Here is a 22,042-nt window from a genome sequence, read left to right as displayed (position 1 = left end):
AGGATGATGTTAAGCTACTAACTAGTCATGGTAGCCCCCTTAGGATACTGTTAGCCTACCTTGAGAACTAAGTTGCCTACAATACTATAAAGTTGCCTATGAATGATGCTCAGTTGCCTACATATGATGAAAATTTGTCCCACATGATTTTTATGTTGTCTACGATATACTTGATAGGTAAATTCACTAATACACATGATGCAAGGAAGTTGCTTCTGTTTAGTACTAAAATTGCCTCAATTAGAACCAAAGTTGCTTTAAAAAAATTCATCGAAACATGTACATATGGGATCTAGTTTTAAAGATTTCGTCGCGATAAACCTAATGGTGAAAACGGATTTTCATTTTGACACTCGGTTCAAAAGTTATAGCTTTAACAAAAATTGGGACGGAATAAAATGGGATGACATCAGCACATGCATGCAGGTAATCATTAGTGACCATCCACCACCTGACAACGTCAGCTACATCGCGAGGAGGAAGGAGGCAGTTTTCTTAGCAGTTTTGTCGCGTAGCATGTGCGCAAGTATCGGACAGCTCGCTTGTGCGCTCGGCTCCGTCAGATAGGGCAGCTGCGCGTTTAAGTATTTGGGTTAAAAGTTTAAGCCAACTGAACAAATAAATAAATAAAATAAAAATCAGACGCCAGCAGGATTGAAACTTGCGACCCGACGTACGCAGCAGACACCAGCTAGCCACCAAGCAACCAATGTTCGTGTTATGTTACATGCGGGCTTTCTTTTATACTAGCGCAGACACGTTGGACCGGGCTGTTGGGCCCAGCGCGGCCGCGTGCCCTTAACTACTCATTTTTTAATCATAATATTAATAAGTTTACAATTATTGCGTATCCTCATTATCTCTCCCTAATAATAAAGCACGGATTGATTCTGCCGGGTTCACCGTCACGACGTTTTTACATAAAAGTCCCCGTGCTTTTAGGAATTAACCCGCCATCCATCCACCAAGTAAAAAACGATTCGCTAGGGTATTCCTCACAGGTTCCCCTCTGCGCCGCCACATGCCAGAGACATCCTGTCCCAACCACCCGACTCCGCGCCTCCCGCCCGAGACCGGCCGCTACCGATGAGGGCCACGCCGACGCTCCCCCTCAGCCCGCCTTCCTCCTCTTTCCACTCCGTTCCCCTCCTTCTCTCTCCGCTCTCCGGTCAGCAGCGACCACCCAAGCTCGCCCCAATCCATTACCCTCTCCTTCCGCCCAGCTTGGGTCCATCGCCGGTCGTCCATGGGGCGAGCGCTGCGCCTCCTCATGAAGCTCCTATTTTTGTGCTGCCCCGCCTGCACTGCCCACCAGCGCATTCCGAGAACTCATGTTCGCCTTCTGCCGAGCTGCCGGATTGATGGCTGACCGCCGTCATGACCGACCTCAACCTTCTGCACGCCATGGGCAGCGGCCATGGAGGCCGCACCTCCGGCCTCTCGCTCGCCGCCAGCCAGGACCTCGGCCAACATCTCATTCATCTATATCAAGGACCGATCTACGTCACCCGAGGTTGACAGCAGTTCGGCCAGGGGAATCACGACCACATCCTGATATCCGCTGCCTTGGGCACGGCCGCAAATGCTTGCCTTCCTTGGAGCAAAGAATTATGAGCTCTCCCGTACATGGCTGAAGCGGCTCCAGGTGTGCGTGTCTGTATTTTAACTTTTGCTCATTCTTTTGTTTCTGAATAAGTGAATTTCTCTTGCTGGAGCGTTTCATTGAAAAGGAATTTGGTTCTGAAGCTACTCTTGAAGCCTACGATCTGAAAAACACAGGGGAATTAATTTGCTCTATGTTGTGTTGTGGTTCCTGCCCAAGAGGTGGCAATAGTTCAGACTTCAAACTTAATAAGCCATATGCTTATATCTCATAAATAAATTAAATATCACAGGAAAGGAGCAGCAACCTTAACTGAACATGGAGTTGCGTTACAAGTTCCATGTGCACTAGCTTTTAGTGCAGGTGACGTCGCTAGCTTGTACCGTGCCTTGGATCGTTGAAAGTCTTTGTGCTCTCAACGTGTTCGATGAAATAACAACGATGTTGTGCTTTTCAGGTCAGTCATCAAAAGGGGACATCGATAGGCACGTACGTCGCCAGACGCGTCTCTCTCCACCTGCAGGATGATTTCCGTGGCACGGCCCTCCTCAGGTCTGAGCACTACTAAGCAATAAGCATAACCTTTGCACAATCCTCTTTATGTCAGTTTTGTAAACACCTTGGGCAAACTGTATATCTATCGCCGAGGATCTCCGGACTCCCATTAGTTAGAACTTAGAAATGATGCTCTAATACTACACTTGACACAGAAATAAGGAGCTGGCATATTAAAATGGTTACTCTTTGGAACTTTGGTCAGTATCTAGCAGTGTTCAATATCGAAGAGATTACTATTTAGCTTTAGAGTATGAGGGCATGTGTTGTTCATTATCTCTTTTACCCCCTGTCGGCGGTACTGAGTGGCTTAGCACTGATGCAAGACGAACATCAGTCGACTTAGACTTTGACCGCAAGTCACTTGAGTGGTGTCATTAAAACAACCTGAGCAAGATTGGAGCTGATGGGTATTTGAGATTGTTGCTTTTTGATGGAACTGCAGCCAAATGAATCTCTCGCCTTGTCAAGCAAAAGATTAGTGATCTCGTGCAAGATCTAAATGTAACCAGTGATGATGGCTCTACAGAAACGTACAACTGTGAGCCCTCAGGTTCTTCATTCACGAAATGTTCAGCCAATTCGACCATGTCAAATGCAGTTTTGTGTGGAAGAGAGCTGGTATATTTGTAATTGATGTGTATGATGGCACGTCTTCTGAATGCAAGCTTCGTCTCGATAGGAGATCCTCCAGCTTTAGTGTGAGTTGAGTTATAGCATTGCTTAATAATTGCTTGAATTTGACCTTCCATTTGATTTTGAAAACTTAAGCCTTCTCATGTAGGTGTTGAAGTCTGACGAATTGGAGAATCAGATGGTAGTTGCTGGAGAGGCAAGGAACTCCCATGCTTGCAGCGATGCACTTGGTGGGCATTCCTTGCATTTTTCCCGTAAAATCACACGGATACATGTATTTAATTATAGCAAAGTCACGATGTCTTTATCATGCCAGTATGCCAATGTGCCCAGAAATTAGATAACAGAGGGAAGTTAGCAAGTCCCGGCTCTGAAAGCATACCAAATATTTCAATTTTTAGGCCACTGCTCAATTTTGAAGAGCTACTCCTTTGAACTAGATATGTGAGCTTTTTGTAAACTATAGGATATCATAGTCTGCTAAGTGGAAAAAGAACTCTGATGTTGGGCATATCCTGTAGTATTTAAATCATTATTTTTTTACACATGTGATGCAAATCTTTTTCGTTTAGAAAAATGTGAATCTCCAGGATTGATATGAACTCAGAATACAAATTTTGGGACAACTATTAACATTGAAAGAGAATGAATGTGAAGACAATATGTGTGCTGGTGTCTTGGGATTCATCAGTTGTATCAGGAAAACCAAAGTAAAACAGGTACTCAGATTTTTTTTTATTCTACATTTTCCAGATATAGCAAAGGTTGGACCACAGAAAGTATCGTGTGTGGCTGACACAAACTCCAATTGTGGCACCTCTTGTCAAAAGTTCACTGTATGAACGAGGATCATATGTTTGCTTTGATCTCAACCTTTGGATGCAGTTAGAAGGTTTCATCATAACAAAAATTGTTAGTTTTTGTAAATTAACCTCACCATTTTGATGATTGTAGGACATCATTGTTCTCCAATATGAAACTATAGAGAAGGGACCTGACGTACATTTGTGTAACACAGTTCAGTAAACATGTATGGAAACTTTATTTCTTTTTTGAGATTGATTTACTTGGTGGTGCTATTGCCCATTTCCTATTAACAAGACATGTGTGATGTTCCAAAAAAGGAGCTTATTTGTTGTATGGCAGCCTTGATGGTAGTTTTATACATGTAGCTAAGGAAATTGTGCTTGAAGCGCGTCCTGTTAAAAAATGGGATGGGGACTTGTGCTGGTTTTCAGTCATACTTATTGGGATAGGCCCATGCGATTTTTCTCTCTCCGTTGCCACGGCATTGGTCGGGTTGTGATAAGGAGAATGAGATAGCGATGATGTGGTGCTTCACTGCTAGCTGAATTTTGCCATTGCTGGTGCTAGCTGAACTTTGTGGTAGCTAAATTTTGCTATCGCTGCTGCTAGCTGAATTTTGCATAGACGTAACGCTCATCTAGACATGTTTTTCCAGTAGAAGTGAGAAATATATGCAGGTTTTTATGCCAAAAGCTTTTAATATTTTTCCTCATAGTCTAAGTAAACTGATGATGCATTCCATGGCTAAGGATTTGGTTCCAACAGAAGCAACACATATTCATCTTGCCTACTATCCCATCAGTGGATGTCAGTCTCATTTTTCTGATCGTACACTTGAGCTAAGAATTCATTGCCCCTTTTTTGAACAGGCTGCAGTAACCAGTTTGTCACTACTTCAATGGATATAATGGAGCATATCGTCATTGCGTATGCAAAAGCATGTTTCAAAATTTAAATTACCATGGCACATTTAATTCTTTTGGAATACTAAACAATCATGCGGCTGTACAGATTTTAAAATTCATGGTAGGACCACAGGAGAATACTACTTTGTTGGGGGGAGATAATTTGTTGAGTCGATGCCTTGCAAAGTTTCGCAGAGAACAAGCTATATGTAGATTCCTTCCAATTGCAGCAAGCTTCGAGCAAGCAAAACTATACTCTGTAAATAATTTCCTTGAACCAGATTCTTTATTTTCTTTGTATTTTCACCTTTCCTTATACTGGATTTCCCTTTCCTTATACTGGATTTCAATGTACTGAACACTCTCCTTAATCAATGGAAGCAACACCTGATTGCCTTCATATAAAAAAAACACAATCTGAACATGTACAAGGTGATGTATAGCAGGAACAGAAAAAAATAATACTATGCGAAGGTGAGTGCAAGTGTATGATTTTCCAGAATTATTTTCTTGCCAGAAGTTACTATATTCTCAATATACATCAGAAATAATTAGGAAATTCTAAAAAGGTCCGAAAATTTTGAAAAATGATAATTTTGAAATAAAATGTTTAATAAATCATAAAATGTTTGTTGAGTCAAAAAATGTTCGTGATTTTGTAAAAAAAGTATGCTTATTCAAAAAATGTTCCAAATTTTGAAAACCAATGTTCAGGAAATCAAGCAATGTTCATGATTTTTTAAAAGGTTCGTGTATTAAAAAATTGTAATGAAATTGAACAGAATTTCGCCAATTCAAAAAATGTTTATGAATGGAAAAATATCCTTAAAATTCAAAAACTGTTCATGACTTACAAAATAGTTTATTTATTTAAATGTTTGTGATTAAAAAATTGATTATGCATTTCGGAAAATGTTTGTGGATTTCAAAAATTGTTCCACCAATTTCCAAAATAATGTTCGTCGATTCTAGAAATGTTCACCGATTCAAGAAAATTGTTTAAGTAATTGTTGACACTTAAAAAATGTTTTAAAATAGTATACAAATGTTCATGAATCAAATAATGTTCTTGATTTTAGAAAATGTTCGGAAATTTGTAAAAGTGTCCACAAATTTGAGAAATGTTCATCATATATTAATAAAATTGTTCAACATATAAAAAAATGTACAATTTACATTTCAAATATGTTCAACGTATGTTACCAAAAGTTCAATATATTAAAAAAAATTCACCGTTTGTAAAGAAAAGTTCGTCGTGCATTAAAAAGTGATTACTATACGCAGAAAAAGCGCTCAGCATACATTAAGAAAATCTTCATGCATATTTGGAAACATGTTAATCATGTATTGAAGCCTATCTAAAAAAAAATCAGTCAGTATGTTAGAAGAAAAACTAACCCAGTGAATGAAAAAAAGAAAAAAAAATGTCGAAAAACGTAAAAATAAGCCAAAACCAGAAACTAAAATAAAGCATAAGAAAAATGAAACGAAAAGAAACCTGGACGAATGAGCCCCAGCACTCGCTGCAGTAAAACGTGAAACGAAAAAAAATTGCACGCCTCGCTTGGCCAAACAGCCGGCCCAACGTTTGCTTGTTCGTATAAAAGAAATACCGCGTGGACTCAAACGCGAACGTTCCTGTAGCCTGTTGGCTAGCGCGTGTCACCTGCGTATGGCAGGTCGCAGGTTTGAAACCCGCCTCGAACAAGTCCGAACGAAAAAAAAGACTCTCACGGGAACTCTTTACCCGCAAAAATAATGTGCCTTTACGTGATTATATATAAAGTAAGGGGTTTTCTGCAAAAAATATGCCACATTGGCACCTAACATGTGGGCCCTGCCGGTCAGATACGCTGTCAATCCGCAGTTTAGCCCGATTTGCAACGGCTTGCCCGGAACTTGATACTGACACGTAAAAAATACGAAATGGTAGCAATCCGTCAAGACAGCCCGAAATGTGGTACCATTATGCAATTAACTCTGGCAAAAGGTGTAGCGGCCTAGGGCTCATCTTAAATAAGGGCCCACTATATCTATATACTTAGAATAACTAAAAAAAAGTTGATTTGTGAACAAAAATCAACATGGATAGGGGGCATATGCCCCCCCCCCCCCCCTCGACGCACTTCACCACATTGTATTTTATTCACATATAAATGATGTATTGAGACTTTATTTGCCAACAAAAAGTATGTGTGTTATGTTTACGGATTTGCTATTTTAAACTTGAGTGTTTTTCAATTCGCTGTCATTCAATTTTCTGTCCGTCTAATCTCACGATAACATTCGCGCTGAGATCTGTGATTTTCCCTGTCTCTTCCCCTTTTCTTGTGCGATTCAGGGCTCCCTCGATTAGCTGTTCTTGTCTCTCTCCTTCTCTCGTGCGATTTGCCCTTTCTCTGTTAGTGTAGCTTCCAGATCTAGGTCTGTGGATTGTTGGTAGGTGCATTTTCATGCATCTTTTTTGCTCTTTTTTTGTAGATTTAGCCGTTGGTTCTGCTTGTGGTTCGTGTAGTTTCCAATGGATGCCCTCTGCTTGCGTGAGATGTATGAATTCGTGTGTTAGTTCTGGCTTGTGCTTCCCCTGTTAGGTTTTAGGTGTTCTCGTTTTGATTCCCTCGGTGAAGGCGCTGATAGGTTGTTCGCTTATGTAAATTTGATTTTTGTTCGCTGGTATGATAATTACTTGTTTCTGAATTTTTGTGTGCCTACCTGCTCCAAATTCATGCTGTAAAACAGGTTTGTCTCCTAGGGATTAGATTCCGCTCTGCCGTCTTCGCTTGCTGTTGCTACATACATCATGCACTTTTTTCCAATGTCTGCAGAGTAAGTTAAAATGAAATCTATTGCTTTCTTTTCTCAGGTCTTATAAGAGTTCCAATGTCTGCTTACATTTGTATCTATTCTTGTGCTGTTGATGCTATTTGCTTTGGTCCTGGAATTTTCCTCATTAGCTTCAGTCATGCTTGTAGGCCCATCTCCTCAGTGTACCTGCAAGCAAAAAGGCAATTTATTTTTTGTTGTTCTTTACTTAGATTGGTACCTCTGCGGTAATTGAATTTTCTTTTAACTTGTATATAATGTCGGAATGTAGAAGAGCGGTGAATGAAAATGTGTCCTGCAACATATTTTTGTTAGCATTTTTATTTTTATATATCTAGCATCTTCCTATATTTTTGCTATGTAACTCACATTTAGGATGAGTTCCTCCTATGACAACCTCAGTAGATCCTCTTCAGTTAGTGTCTTCATCATGCTCCTCATCTGGCATATTTGAAAAGAATTATCAGTATTAGCAATATTGAGCAACAAACTGTTTAGATATGGATGAAATTTGTTAGGTGCTTTCACTGCTGTACTTTATTTATTTTTGCTGTAAATAGTTGGATATTCCTAGTATAATATCATGGGAACTATCACTGTAAATTATAGTGCACTAGCTCTGGAGTCTCACTATATTTTGCTGGGTTTTTATAGCACAAGTTCATCACTGCAAATCCTGCATTATTTTAGTGTAATTCCCTATGTCAGTATTCTGTATTTTCTGAGGGTATTTACAATGTAGGCACTTTCACTGTAATTCTTGGGTATTGCAGTGTTAGTCTGGATCACTTACACTGTAATTTCTAGGGGTTTTACGCTGTAAGTCTTGGTCACTTACACTGTAATTCAGCGTAAGCTCATTAGTTTTACTAGTGTAAATCAGTGGGTACTTGCAGTGTAATTACTGTGTATTTAATCTATATTTTCTAGGGGATTTACACTGTAAATCTTGGTCACTTACACTGTAATTCAGCGTAAGCTCATCAATTTTACTAGTGTAAATCAGTGGGGTTTTGCAGTGTAAATAGTGTGTTATAATCTGTATTTTCTAGGGGATTTACACAGTAAATCTCTATCACTTACACTGTAATTCAGTGTAAGCTCACCAATTTTACTAGTGTAAATCAGTGGGTGCTTGCAGTGTAATTACTGTGTATGTAATCTGTATTTTCTAGGGATTTACGCTGTAATCTTGGTCACTTACACTGGAAGTCTTTGGGTACTTTCAGTGTATGTACAGTGTAATTTCTAGGGGATTTTCTTGGGCGGTTACACATTAATTCTTAGGTTTTTACAGTGTTAGTTGACCAGTTTTGCAAGTTACCTAGGTAATTGCAGTGCCGTTTTCCGGTGTATGTGGACTGTAATTTCTAGGGGATTGGACTCTTTCATTGTAATTCTTGGTAATTTAGAGTGTATGTTCATCAGTTTTGGGTACTTGCAGCCTTGTTTCCATTTGAAACTTTAGCATTGAAATATATGTCAATTTTTGATTGTTTCTATGCTATCAGGTGCATATTTTCTTTGTATTTGCTGTATGCTTTTTCAGAGTTTGCGCTGTGATTTTCAGCTACCTCAGGTTTGTAGTGTATTTACCATGTTTTTTTGCCACTGTAATTCTTGATTCTAGAGTTCAAAGTTTCTGTAATTACAAAGTTTCACAACTGCCAGCGATCACACATTCCAGAGTTTCTTGTTGTTTCTAAATTTTTTATCTTGTTTCTCTGATGATTTTTTTTCCTCAGATTTTCCATGTAAGAGATGAAGCCGATGAAGGGGTTGAAGAATTGGGGTAGGAGCAGAAGTGTTCCTGATCTGGGGATTGTCTCTTGAGTGAATTTCCTGTGATTTCCCCCAATGTGTGGCTGATGTTCTTCCTTCCCGCTCCTCTGCAGGCACTCCCCCCTCTCCCATGGCCGCCTTCCCGATCTGATTTGGCTCTATTCTGTCTTCTTCATCCCATCCTTCTCCCACGGCCGCCTCCCCGATCTGATTTGGATATGTTTCTTCTTCTTCTTCTTCTTCTTCTTCTTCTTCTTCTTCTTCTTCTTCCAATCCTCCTCCCGTGGCCGCCTCCCTGGTTTGTTTATGTGGTGTGTGTTATTTGGAGGGGTGAGATTTTTCAACGGGTTTGGCCCTTGCGTGGGTTGCAAGCTGATGGGCAGCTGGTCGATGTGGTCTAAGTTCAGTTGAAACCGGGTCAGAGTTTAACCCGACCCATTTTTTTAAAAACACAGAACATATAGTTGTCGGGGGGAGGAAGATTTTTCAGGAAATCTGAATGTTGTCGAATTGAAAATCAATCAAATGCTAAATAGACAGTTCTATGGTTATGCCTTAATATTTTTCATGATATACAATATATATTGTTGAAAGTCCACGCCAGGCACGCCAACACAGCATACCTGGCCAAACGGGCCGGCCCGGCACGGCACGGCCCAGCCTGTGCTAATCGTGCCTGGCCCGGCATGGCCCGCCGTGGCACGTTTAATAGCTGGGCCGTGCCGTGCCGGCCCACGGGCGCTGCTCCTTGGCCCAGGCACGGCGTGATTAGTAAACGGGCCGGCCCGATGGCCCGTTTAGCACGCTGGGCTGTATATTTTCAGCCCGTTGGGCTGGTTTTTAGGCCTATTGGGCTATATTTTACGTATACATTTATAAAAAAATTCTGAAATATATAAAAAAAATAAACGGGCCGTGCCGTGCCGGCCCGCGTGCCCAGGCTCCAGGCCCAGGCACGGCCCAAGGCGTGCCGCGTGCCGGGCACGACCCATTTAGCCCGTGCCGTGCCTGGCCCATGGCGGGCCGTGCCGGCGTGCTCACGGGCTGGCCTATTTAGCCCGGCCCATTTGGCCAGCTATACAACGCAGCCGACCCTGACGGCCCCGCCCCAGCGATGATCACCGGTGGCCCGCTGTTCATCATTGCTGTTTCTTGGTGCGCACGAGCCGCCTGCCTGGACATTTCAGGAACGCTCTGCCCTTTCAATGATGGGCCCCTTCTCCCTCCAATTTCCATCCATCAGAGTTCGACACGCAATCCGTCCCGTAGGACAAAACACTATACGTATGTGCAGGGCCGGCCCATAGGCCGGGGCAACGGGGCGACCGCCCTGGGCCCCTGGGAGGTAGGGGCCCCGGCCCAGGTAGCAGTACAGTATACATATTAGGATATATTTTTTCTTTAGGTCCAGAAAAAAAAGAGGAAAAAAGAGGAAGGCCCAAGCCCACCACGTAGCACTGACGGACCGAAAGAATCGATGGCTAGTTCGATACGCTGCTGCAGCACTCCATCGATCTCCTTTGCCTGCCAAAAAAACTCCATCGATCTCATGCGGTCTCCTCGCCTCCTCGGCTCCTCACCCAAATTCTCCAATCCCAGAGAATAGCGCCGTCGCTCCCGTGCACTTCCAAATTAGAGGTGCAGCTCCCGTGCATCCATATTAATGGAGACCGATGGTGCTATTCTTTTCCCCAATCATCTCTCATTGCATACTCAACGTTCCCCGTCAATAGACGTTTGAGCCATCCACCGCATCAGAGATGGTATGTCTCCCTCCTTCGCTTAATCAAGCACTCTTTTCATTCGTTGTTAAACAACCCGCCTCTCCGCCTCTGATTACTCCATCTAACATCTCCAATTCTTCTCTTCCTAGTTCCTACTCTTCTGTTGGCATGTTCTTCAAAGCTTCATTGCATCCAGGGATGAGAAGGGGGGACGGGGAATGAGTGTTGCAGCCTTGCAGTTCATGGAAGCTACATCGATGGTTCGACATCAAACCATATGCCCATGTTCAGGTGCTTTTGTTCCTTGTATTGACAGTTTTTCTGCAATTGTTTGGTGACATGTGTTTTTAAAAATGCTTATTAGTGAGAAAAGAAAGTAAAAAAAACACAAACGGTTCTAGTTGCAATCGGTTTTGACAAGGTTTTCATATTTAGAAGAGCGAGATGATGGTCTCATTGTGCCACTTAGAAGAGCGATCTTTTGTAGACTATATTGTTTTAAATACTATTATGATGTAGTTCTCTTGACCATCAATCTATGTATTTACTGAATTTCTTTCAAAATACAAGATATTCTAAATTTTTATTTGTCCACAAGGGCCCATTTTGCTGTCTCGCCCCAGGGCCCCGAATATGTACGGAACGGCCCTGCGTATGTGTAGCATGAATGACTAATCCGACATGGATCGATGGTCCAGTGATTCATCGGACGAGGGCCGACCAGCTACGCCCTCGCCGGTCTTGCCGCGGTCTACTACATTTGCATTCGTAAGAGCAACTCTAACGGGCCGACCCAAACAGACGGTGCATTTGTTCGTTTGGGCTGGCCGCCCGCCCGGCGTCTGCTCAGTTTTGCATTTGGGGCGATAGTGCGTCCAACGCGCCGACCCATTTCATGTTCGTATTTAACTTTTAATAAAAAAGGCCCGCGGTCGATCATGCCAGCGGCCATGTCTCATGCCGGCACCATGCCAACACCGGCATACAATGCCGGCTTCAGAAAATATCACCACAGTTCATGCTGGCGCACTCGCCAGCCGGCCGGCACACATGCTAGCACACAAAAAAGGGTGGGACTTGAGTTCGACCACGCCATCGCGGCTCCCGTGGTCATGCCGGTACACCTGCCGGCATACAAAAAAGATAGCACTCGCCGTCATAGATCACTCGTCGTCGAACTTGAGCATGTCGGCCTGCATCTTCTCGAACCATGGTCTCTTCCTTGGCGACACGGTGTTGAGATCCACCTTCATGATCTCCACCCCAGTCATCATGCTCGCGAGAGCCGCTTCTTTCGCCTTGGTCTTGGCGTTGGCGGCCTCGATCTCTAGCATTTTGGCTTGCTTCTCCGCCTCTAGCTTGAACATCTTGGCTTGCTTCTCGGCGTCCAGATCAAGCCTCCTCCTTTGGATCTCCATGAAAGCATCCATTTGCTCCGCCTTGAAACGCCGGCGCTCTTCCTCCCTTGAGTCCTTCTTATTCATCATGCCGTCCACACTTGTGATCAAGGCGTTGGTGGCCGCATCTCGCTTGTCCTCCTTCTTGGAGTTGGTCTTCCCCCGCAGCCGTGCCGGCTCGCCCTCCCCAACATCCTCCACGGCTTTCTTCCCCCCACGCGACTTGAGTGCTGCATATTGCGCCTTGAACTTCTCCTCCTTGATGACCCGATAGCAATGGGAAAGGTTGAAACACTTGCCATTGTGTTGAACCTTGAATGCCTCCAAAGCTTGAAATGCCTACAAAATGTTTCCATGCAAGCATATGGGCAAGTGATATGCAAATGAAAACGCAAAGGATGAACTTGATGACACAAAAGAGGGCGGCTTGCTAGCATACCATGTCTTGCATGCCGATGCCGCTAACGGGGCGGGCCTTGATGCTCTCAAGAGTGGCGCAAAACTTGTTGCACCCTTGTTGGATCACCCTCCACCGCTTGGAAATGGAGACCCACCCGCGCGTGCTCACAAATTGGTAAGGCGGAAACTTCTTGCGTTCATGAAACTCTCAGTGGACACGAATCCAAAAGGTTGAATGCTTTTGCTCGGCGCCCGTCTTGGGGTCTTGTCCAATGTCTCGCCAACACTCGCAAAGAAGCTTGTCCTCAGCCGCCGTGTACGCCTTCGTGCGCTTGCTCTTGCGCTTCGGCTTAGGACCGGCGACTTGGTTGGCGAGCTCGTTCTCGAACAAAGGCTCCACTTCTATGTCGCACTCATCCTCTTCCTCTAGCCCGTAGTCGTCCGGGAACTCGTGGTCGAGGGGGAAGCCATCCAGGTCGATGCCAACCTGATCCCGCATGAAGGCCGCTTGATCGGGATCATAGCCAGCGGCCGGCGTGAACGCCCGCGGCCGTCTTGGCTTTGTGTCTCGTCGGGATCGTAGCCAGCGGCCGATGCACCGCCCTCGAAGATGAGGTTTTGCATGTAGTCCTCGTCGACGGACGGCATTTCCTCGAACAGGTTGCGGGCATCCGGGAGCACGCCGGCTGGCGTCTGCCGCGCGCGTTTCCTCGCGCCGCCGGATGACGAGCCACCGGCCACCGGGGTGGCGTTGAGGTCGATGGGCGGAGGCGTGGGCGTGGAAGGCGCGACCACGCTCACGTCGGGCGAGCACTCCCCGGAGAGGCGGGAGGCCTGCAGGTAGACGTGGAAACCGGGGATCGGGTTGCAAGCTGACGCCCGGGGCGAGTCGGGCAGCACCATCCGAGGAAATGCCGACGATCCGGTGCTGGCCGCGGCGACGGCGGCTTGGACGAGGCCGTGCTGGCTAGGGTTTAATCCTAGCATGTAGAGCGCCTCCCTCGTTGCCGCCGCGACGCGGGCGTTGGTGACCTCCTGCTGCGCGGCGGCGACGACGGCGGCCTGCGCGGCGGCCTCATCCCTCGCGTCCGTGGTGTGCCTTCGGCCCTTCCTCTTGGCCGACTCCCTTGCCCGCTGTTCGGGTGTTAGCGCCTTCTTTGGCTTGGTCGCGGCGGCGGTCTTGCCGGGGCACGAGGCTTGCCTTTCCCGGAGGGGGCGGCGGCGCCGAACGAGGTGAGGGAGGCGAGGCCAGCGGTGGCGTCGAGGTCGATGGCGTCCTCCATGGCGGGGTGTGGGGCGGGAGCGCGCGCGGGCGGGAGTGTTTTTGGGAAAAATGGGGGAAATGGTGGTGGCTGCCACCGACCAGCGGGCCCGGGGAGAGGAGTAGGCGCGCGCGCGTCCGTCTCGTGTCCGCGCCGACGCAAATCCGGCTCAAAATTGGGCCGGGAATGGGTCGCCATGCGGACGCCAAGTGGACACGCGTCCGTTTGGGTCAGTGCGTTGGGCCGCCTTTTCTGTCCGTGCCGACCCAAACGGACGGCGGCTGGCGAAATGGGTCGCCCCATTGGAGTTGCTCTAAGAGCAACTCTAGCAGACCCCGCATCCTGCCCCGGCCCGCAAAATAACCGCCAAAGTGCGGGACAGGGTGGGAAAACCTGCCCGATCAGACCCCGCATCCCGCCCCGGCCCGCAAATATTTTTGCGGGGCGCGGCAAAACTTCTCCCCCAACCTCTAGTTTCACAGGCTGGGAGGCCGACCCGAGCTCAGCCCCTATCCGCAGTGAGATTTGGCGGGAGGGACATTTCCGCGCGCCCTCTCCCGCTCCCCCACCCTCCGCCACCATTGCCCCGCCTCTGCATGCTTCGGTGCTTCCTCCGCGGCCGTCCCTCGCCGCCATGGACGACTCCCTGCTGTCCCCCGTCACCATCGAGTTCGCGCACGCTCCTTCCCCTTGGGCGGATCTCATCGCCGGCCATGTTGGCCCCGCCGCTGCCGCCCAAGCTAACACCGCGCCTGCCCGCAAGCGGCAGGGCAACATGGTCGTGCAGGGCAGGAATCCGGCTGCCCCGCCCGTGAAGGCCCGCGCTCCGGGCGCCAACGCTGCAGCGCGATCCCGGCCGGTGGCAGAGAAGGTCGGCAAGGTCGCCAGCGCAAAGCGGAGGAAGATTCTGGCTACAAAGAAGCCACCTTCTTCATCCTCTCACTCCATCCCGGAAAGAGGTGCCCCGACGATGTTGTTCAACGGTGCTTCTCCCCCCGCAAGCGAGGTGCTCGACGAAATGGCCGGAAGGTATGCATCTTCGGTCATGGCGATTTCCTTTCATTTTCGCCATTTTTTGCCATAGCTCGTGACTTGTTATCGTTCACTATAGCGGTGGTTCGAACAATGCAACTGCCGAGTTCGTGAACTTGTTGGACACCAACACCGTTGACATTGATCAAGCCCTGTTCGCCGCATTCGACTACAATGAAACGGAGGGCGGCGTGGACGATCATGGTTGTGAGGATGAATTGGAGGAGATCGAAGCGGAAGCGTATGAGCAATCGCAAACAAGAATTGGGAAAAGCCAAAGATCGAAGAACTACACGATCTTGGAAGATCAAGCTTTGATCAAAGCATGGAGTGTGGTGTCTCTTGATGCATGCACGGGTACTTCTCAAACCGCCAAGAGATATTGGCAAAGGATCGAAGATCAATACTTCCGCATTATGGCAAAGCATCCCAATAGGACTCCACGCACATTTCGGTCGCTTCAAGGGCATTGGGAGAATATCAAGCCTATGTGCAGCCGTTGGGCAGCTTGCTTGGAGCAAGTACGCAATGCACCTCCAAGTGAAACCGTGGAATCCGACTATCTGAGTTTGTTTTGCCTTTGTTCAAGTTGTGCATCATCATATTTGCATCATGGGAAGGACAAGATTGCTCAACATAGATACAAGGACATGGAAGCTTCGGAAGGCAAATTCTTCAAACTAGAGCATTATTGGGAGTTGCTCCAAAAGTGCGAGAAGTGGAAGTTGATCGACAAAGAATCCCCACCAAAGAGAGGCTCACTTACAAACGTGGTTGAAGATGAAGATGAGGATGGCCCAAGAAATTTGAATAAGCCCGATGGCGACAAGAAGACTAAAGAGAAGATGAAGAGAGAGCAAGAAGTATCGAGCTTGAGGGAAAAGATTGATGCCATGGTGCAATCAGACGAGTTGATGTTGTTGAAGTCGTTGGAGATTAAGAAAGAGTTGGTCGAGAAGAAGGCAAAGGAGAAGCAAGAAAAGTGGCAACTGCTCAAGGAAGAGGGGTTGCGCAAAGCTGCCATTGAGGAGAGAAGAGCACGCGCCGCTGAAAACAAAGCCATGCCCAAGTTGCTCGCCGAAGAGAACAAGATCATGTCAATGAACCGCAATGACATGGACGATCTCACCAAAACATGGCATGATATGGCAAGGAGAGAAATCTTGAAGAGGAGAATGGTTGCCTCGGCTGGTGCGTGTTACAAATAGTATCATGCATGTCAATTAGGAATTTTTGGTGATGTGACACATAATTAAATGAGGAAAAGGAAAAAATAAAAAAATATGGGTAGTACATTGTTTAATCATATCATGATACTCAATCCTCTCTTTCCTCGTTTAGTTACATGTCAGCTCAGCAAAAAATGTGTAGTTGGTATGTATGATACTACCTATGATATTTTCATTGTGACCAGCCGTATATGATACTTTCCACTACCAGCATCCTTATGCGTGTGAGATGGTTTCAAAATCTCCATATGAGTTTGACAAAACGGTTGATTCAGTAGTGGGGAGATGGTCTACTCGCCCAGCCCGGAAGGAGACACTCATTAAGTCTGTTGCTCAGGCTTTACCCACTTATATAATGGGAGTTTTTAAGGTACCACTTTCGGTTTGCAATGAACTTACTAGGATGGTAAAAGAGGTTTTTATTGAGGAGTTGAGAAGGGCAAGAGGAAAGTTCATTGGCATGCTTGGGGTGAACTTATGCAACGAAAGTGCAAAGGCGGGGCTGCTTTCCGTGATTTCCGTATCTTTAACCAAGCACTATTAGGCCGGCACGCATGGAGACTGATTACTAAACCCAATAGTTTATGTGCACAAGTGTTGAAGGCCAGGATTATATGTCCAGTGGGTAAACTTGAAGATATCGTGTTTTCCGGTAATGTATCTTCTTCATGGAAAGCTATTGCGTATAGCCTTGACCTTCTGATCTGGAGGGTGGGCAACGGAAGGAGTATACGGGTCTGGCGTGTTAACTGGATCCCACGACCCTTCTCTTATAAACCCATAACAGTGCAAGGAATGTGTAGAATCAGATGTGTGTCGGACTCGCTCAATGAGAATGGCTCTTGGAATCTGGCATTCCTACAACAATATTTCCTACCGATGGATGTTGTAGAGATTTTGAAACTTGTGCGGCGCCGCGGCTGGAGGAAGACACACTGGCATGGGGTCCTCTGAATATACCTGGCCGTGGGCAACCCGACCTGGCTCGTCCCGACCCAAAAAAGCCCAAGCCGGCCCGGCCCGACGCTGCTCCCGTGCCGGGCCCGGGCCTAGATTTTAAGCCCGAAGGTCGGGCCGGGCCCGGACCCGTCATTTTTGTGATTTACTAAAGGGGCCCGGCCCGAGGCCCGAGGCCTGACGGGCATTTACACATGCGGGCCGGGCTTGGGCCTGATTTTCTAGGCCCGACGCCTAGGCCGGGCCGGGCCCGAGTCTGGGTTTTCTGCGTCGGGCTTGGCTACGCCTAGCCCTAAGCCCGGCCCAGCCCGAGGGATGGCTAGGTATACCTATGAAGTACGACGTCTTTTCTGTTAAGAGTGCTTACCGCTTCAGTTTTGAAGAGGCACATAGAAGCACGTCTGCTGGTTCTAGTTCGTGCCCTGATGGCCGACGATCTTGCTGGCAACTCATTTGGTCCACTGATGTATCCCCCAAGTGTCCGGAACTTTGCCTGGCGCATGGCTACAGACTCTCTGCCGACCTGGAGAAACAAACATATTCAGGGCCTTGAAATAAATGATCTATGCCGGGTATGTGGAATTGAATCCGAGGACAGTTTTCACACACTCTGTCACTGTACTTTGTCAAGGATTCTATGGGACATAATGGCAGAAGCTTGGTCATTGCCTTGTATAGGTACCATGCAAAACAATGGGAAAGAATGGTTGCCACATGCTTTGGAGCCTCTTCTTTTTTTTGAACACCACCTTACATTAATTAACCATCGCGAAACTTACAATTGTTCGATACAAAATTCACCACACAGGGTGGTACATCATTAACAAGAATACCATCGGATCTATTGTCAAAACTAAACTTTGCTATTAGATGAGCCACCGCATTGGCGGACCGACTAATCTTAGCCATTTGAAAGCTATTTATCATCTTGGATAAGCTCAGTGCTTCCTTCTTCAAATCAACCAACGTTGACCTCTCAAGGTTCTCTGTTGCAAGGGACGCCACAACAAACGCACAATCAGTCTCTAGAATAATAGGATTGTGAAGAGGAATATCTATGTATAGACCGGCAATGCACGCCCTTAGCTCTGCTTCCTCCACACTCTGACACGACCCAATGAAGTCCCAAGAAGAAACAATGACTTCCCCAGCCGCATTCCTAACCACCACACCCACACTTGCTTCTCTAATGCTCTCCACAAAGCTTGCATCAACATTAATCTTGAAAAAACCAGTTGGTGGGGGAGTCCAATCCGTCTTAGCTCCTGCAATATTAGGTGCCCATCTCAATCCAACCATTGGACCTTTTCCTTTATTTTTCGAGTCCACCAAGTGACATGCGGCAAAAGATGCCCAATAATTCTCCACAAAGCTAGCAGAAGCTGATACTGATTCCTTTCCTTTACCAAATATCAAATCATTTCTCAAGTGCCAGGCTCTCCAGAAGATGAAAATAATTTGGTCGTGCATGACAGGCCTCAATTGACTTAGAAGAACAAGAAACCAATCATACCCTGTATATCTGAAGACGTTCTCCGTAGGTAGCTGCAGCTTTGGAGCCTCTTCTTGATATTGAGTGTTCAATGTTGCTTATGATGCTTCGGTGTGCGTGGCACATCCGTAACGAGGTGGTTTATCACAATTCCCCGCCGCCCATGGAGGCTTCTAAGCGCTTCTTGGTGAGCTATCTTGATTCGATCATTGGCATCAAGGTGGACCTCTCCTCTAATACAAGTAAAGGGGAATCAATTGTATCATATGATAATTTTGCTACCCAGGCACATGTGATAATGAAAGTAAATGGTCCTAAGTGGAGTGCTTCCAAAGCTGGATGGGTCAAGCTGTCCACGGATTGATCTATGCAGATGACGGCTCAGCAGGTGTTGGTAAGGTACTTCGAGATAACAAAGGTGCGATCATATTTTCCTCATGCAGGCAACTGTTTTCATGTCGGGATCCTCTCGAAGCGGAGCTGATTGCATGCGTGGAAGGACTGTCGTTTGCAATACAGAGAAGTGATCTTCCAGTTGAGATAGTGATGGATTCAATTGTTGCCGTGAAGTTGATCCAGGCTAAGAAGGTTGATATATTGGTCTACTCGTCTCTTATTATGAAGATTAGATACCTTATGTCTCTTCATGATTCTTATATTACTCATGTTAATCGTAGCCAAAATAAAATTAACAACAGCATAGCAAAATTTGCTCGTGTAGAAGGCAGAACCATGACATGGATTGGCTTGCCCTTTCGATGCTACGTAGCTAGCTACGATTGATTGTATGAACTGCTTTGAGTTGTAAAACAATTTTCTACCCGCAAAAAAAAATGCAGCCTTACGCGCGTGAACCCTGGTATGTAGTAATCACAGGCTGCGGGATTCAACGCTAAAACATGCAGGTGTGGTCGTGTGTTAGAATTTAGACCGAGAAGTTCTTTCTCTTTTTTTTTTCTAATTCCAAAACCAGGTTGTCAACGTCAATGGTATTATGGTAGCCAAAGAAACGCCATCATCTCCGAGTATATATATTTTTCTCCACCTAAGCAGAATTCCCCTGCTAGCTAGCGCGGATGTCGACCAAGCAGCCTATGATAGGAGTATGTTTTTTCATGGTAATACGTGTCTCATTAATAAAATAAAGATTTAGGCAACGTAAACACCGACATTACAAGACTGAAAAGATAGGATAATTCTATGAAAAACCAGCGCATGTCACTCCCCACCAAGAAAAAGAGACAAATCACCTTTTCACCCAAGCTCGACGTGGCTCCATCGCTGAGCTGCAGCTTTACCGGCCTTCATAGTTTGCGTGAAGCAAAACCATTATCGTTGAAAGAACCAGACCGGGGCAACGTATCCCCAGACACGCCATCGAACTTCAGAACTGACACCCCCGCACGGCTACGACGTCGGAGGAGGAAACCAAAACTGTTAACCTCGAACCACCAACCCAGCACAAGATGCACCTTCTTTCAGTTGTCATCTCCGCAGACAACCGTCTGAGTGTACTCCCGGGCAACAAAACCTTCCCGTTCCACCGTGACATTGGAGACAACGCCGCAGCAACGAGGACAGAGCAGAAGAATAGACACATCTGAAGGGGTCGCCGCCGTTGCCTTGCTGATACCATTCATGAACCCTAACGCCGCTGATCTGAACTATCGGTAAACACACAATGCCATCAACTCGAGGACCCCGCCATGAAGGACACCGTCTGTGTGGGAGTAGAGCTGAGGCGGATTTATTCAACCGGGCGCCCCTCCCACTAGCCCAACAGCGTACCACAACCTACAAAATCAAACCCTAACTACAGAGCGGACGAATGGAGTCCCCCCCTCCCTCGCGTCGCCGGAGCAGCAGTTAGAGGAAGAGGGGATCAGCCCTGGCCGGCGAAGATCGGAGGTAGAGGATTGCCTCCCTAGTCACTTTCACGTGGCGGCGGCTAGGTTAGGGGAAACGAGGAGAATAGCTCCCGGTATGAGTACTTTACAGGACGCCTCTTGACCACCTCCATCCAGTATTATTTGTCGCGGATGGACGCAGGAAGTAGTATATTCCTGACTGAATAACGAAGACTGGTTACAAGTACGAGAAAAAAAGTCCAACGGGACATACAAACCACTCTGCATTCTTTTTTAAGTGCAGGTGAGGTCACGAGTCACGGCCCTGCCTCACTTTCAACACAAGACCACGTCCGTTGCAGAACAACTGCGCATGCACCATGTTTCCTTCACACATGGGAACTGCTTTATTATTGTACCATCCTCGTCACGACCAAAAATCGTATGGCTGCGACGGAACAAAGTGGGAATGCAATTTGCGCTGGCCGCCGGCGTCACCAACCGTCCACTCACCGGGTTTTGAATTTGCCCAAGCCCGGTCGATCGGCCGGACTGGGTCCTTTCTCCGCCAGGGATCGCCATCTGTCAAGTCAAAGTCCTTCTCTTTTCGGACCAACATGAGAAAAAGTACTCCCTCCGTCTCATTATATAGCATGTTTTCTAACACGCGTAGTTCTAAAAAGTCTTACGTTATGGGACGATCGGAGTAGGATTTATATGTGTAAAAAAAGCTTCAGGCCACCTAGTACATGTCGTAAACGCACACTCACGTACATCATCATTCATGTTGCTGATAAAAAAATAGAGTCCTGCAGGTTTAAGATTAACAAAACCATCACAAATTTATCGTTATCGGCATGATATCATTAATCGCGTAACATTACATGCTCAGTTCGGATGGATGCAATACGATTCCAAACAGTTGTGGTCGTTTACTTAAGTGTCCCGCTGAATATGAAATGTCGAGAAACAATGAATATGAAATATCATCTGCAAACAGTTTAAAAAATATCATACGCAAAAAAAGGAATATGAAATATCGAGAAACAAATGAATATGAAATATCATCCGCAGAAACAAAAAAACAATATGAAATATTGAGAAACAATGAATATGAAATATCAGGAAAAAGTACTACAGATGTTTGAGCGTAATTAAATGGTAAAACACATTGGCCATGTGAATGTTACATGGCTTATGTCAGCAACAGTTCAAATTACTACTAATATACAATAGTTTCATGAGAAAAGTCAATGATAAACCTTGAAATAGACCTAGGCATATATGCGGCCAAAAATCCTGTTGGTCGGGCTTGAAGCCCAAAATAAAAGCCTGAAATGTGTAAAATATTGAATTTTACAAAGAACAGAGACAATAATTCATTTTTGTCTTGCAAAATGGTTTAAAATTTATTATTAAATTAGTTATTTTGTAGGCCTTTGCTCGGGTTGTCGGGTCCGGCTTGGTATTTTTCAAGTCAAGCTTTGCAAGCCCAGCAAGAGCCAAAATTGAACGTGGACTACAAAATCGGTTTAGATCAAAACGTTGAAAAATATGTTTCCCTTCAACCATGCTTAAATTTTAGATAGTGT

At 46.0% G+C, this 22,042-nt stretch overlaps 1 long non-coding RNA gene across 2 annotated transcripts; it reads left to right on the top strand.

Moving 5' to 3' along the window:
* Positions 1 to 1,079: 1,079 nt before the first annotated feature.
* LOC120964054 (uncharacterized) lies at positions 1,080 to 3,850 on the top strand. Of its 2 annotated transcripts, XR_012183724.1 has the most exons (5): positions 1,080 to 1,645; positions 2,061 to 2,155; positions 2,604 to 2,859; positions 2,943 to 3,024; positions 3,548 to 3,850. It is a non-coding gene; the product is annotated as an uncharacterized lncRNA (long non-coding RNA). The 2 variants fall into 2 exon arrangements; XR_006663306.2 differs by lacking the exons at positions 1,080 to 1,645; positions 2,943 to 3,024; positions 3,548 to 3,850 and adding an exon at positions 1,844 to 1,966 and having other exon boundaries at positions 2,604 to 2,740.
* The last annotated feature ends 18,192 nt before the right edge of the window (positions 3,851 to 22,042 follow it).

Source organism: Aegilops tauschii, chromosome 5 (genome assembly GCF_002575655.3).
Source record: "Aegilops tauschii subsp. strangulata cultivar AL8/78 chromosome 5, Aet v6.0, whole genome shotgun sequence".
Classification (NCBI taxonomy): Eukaryota; Viridiplantae; Streptophyta; class Magnoliopsida; order Poales; family Poaceae; genus Aegilops; species Aegilops tauschii.
This window is presented reverse-complemented; position numbering and strand designations above follow the sequence as displayed.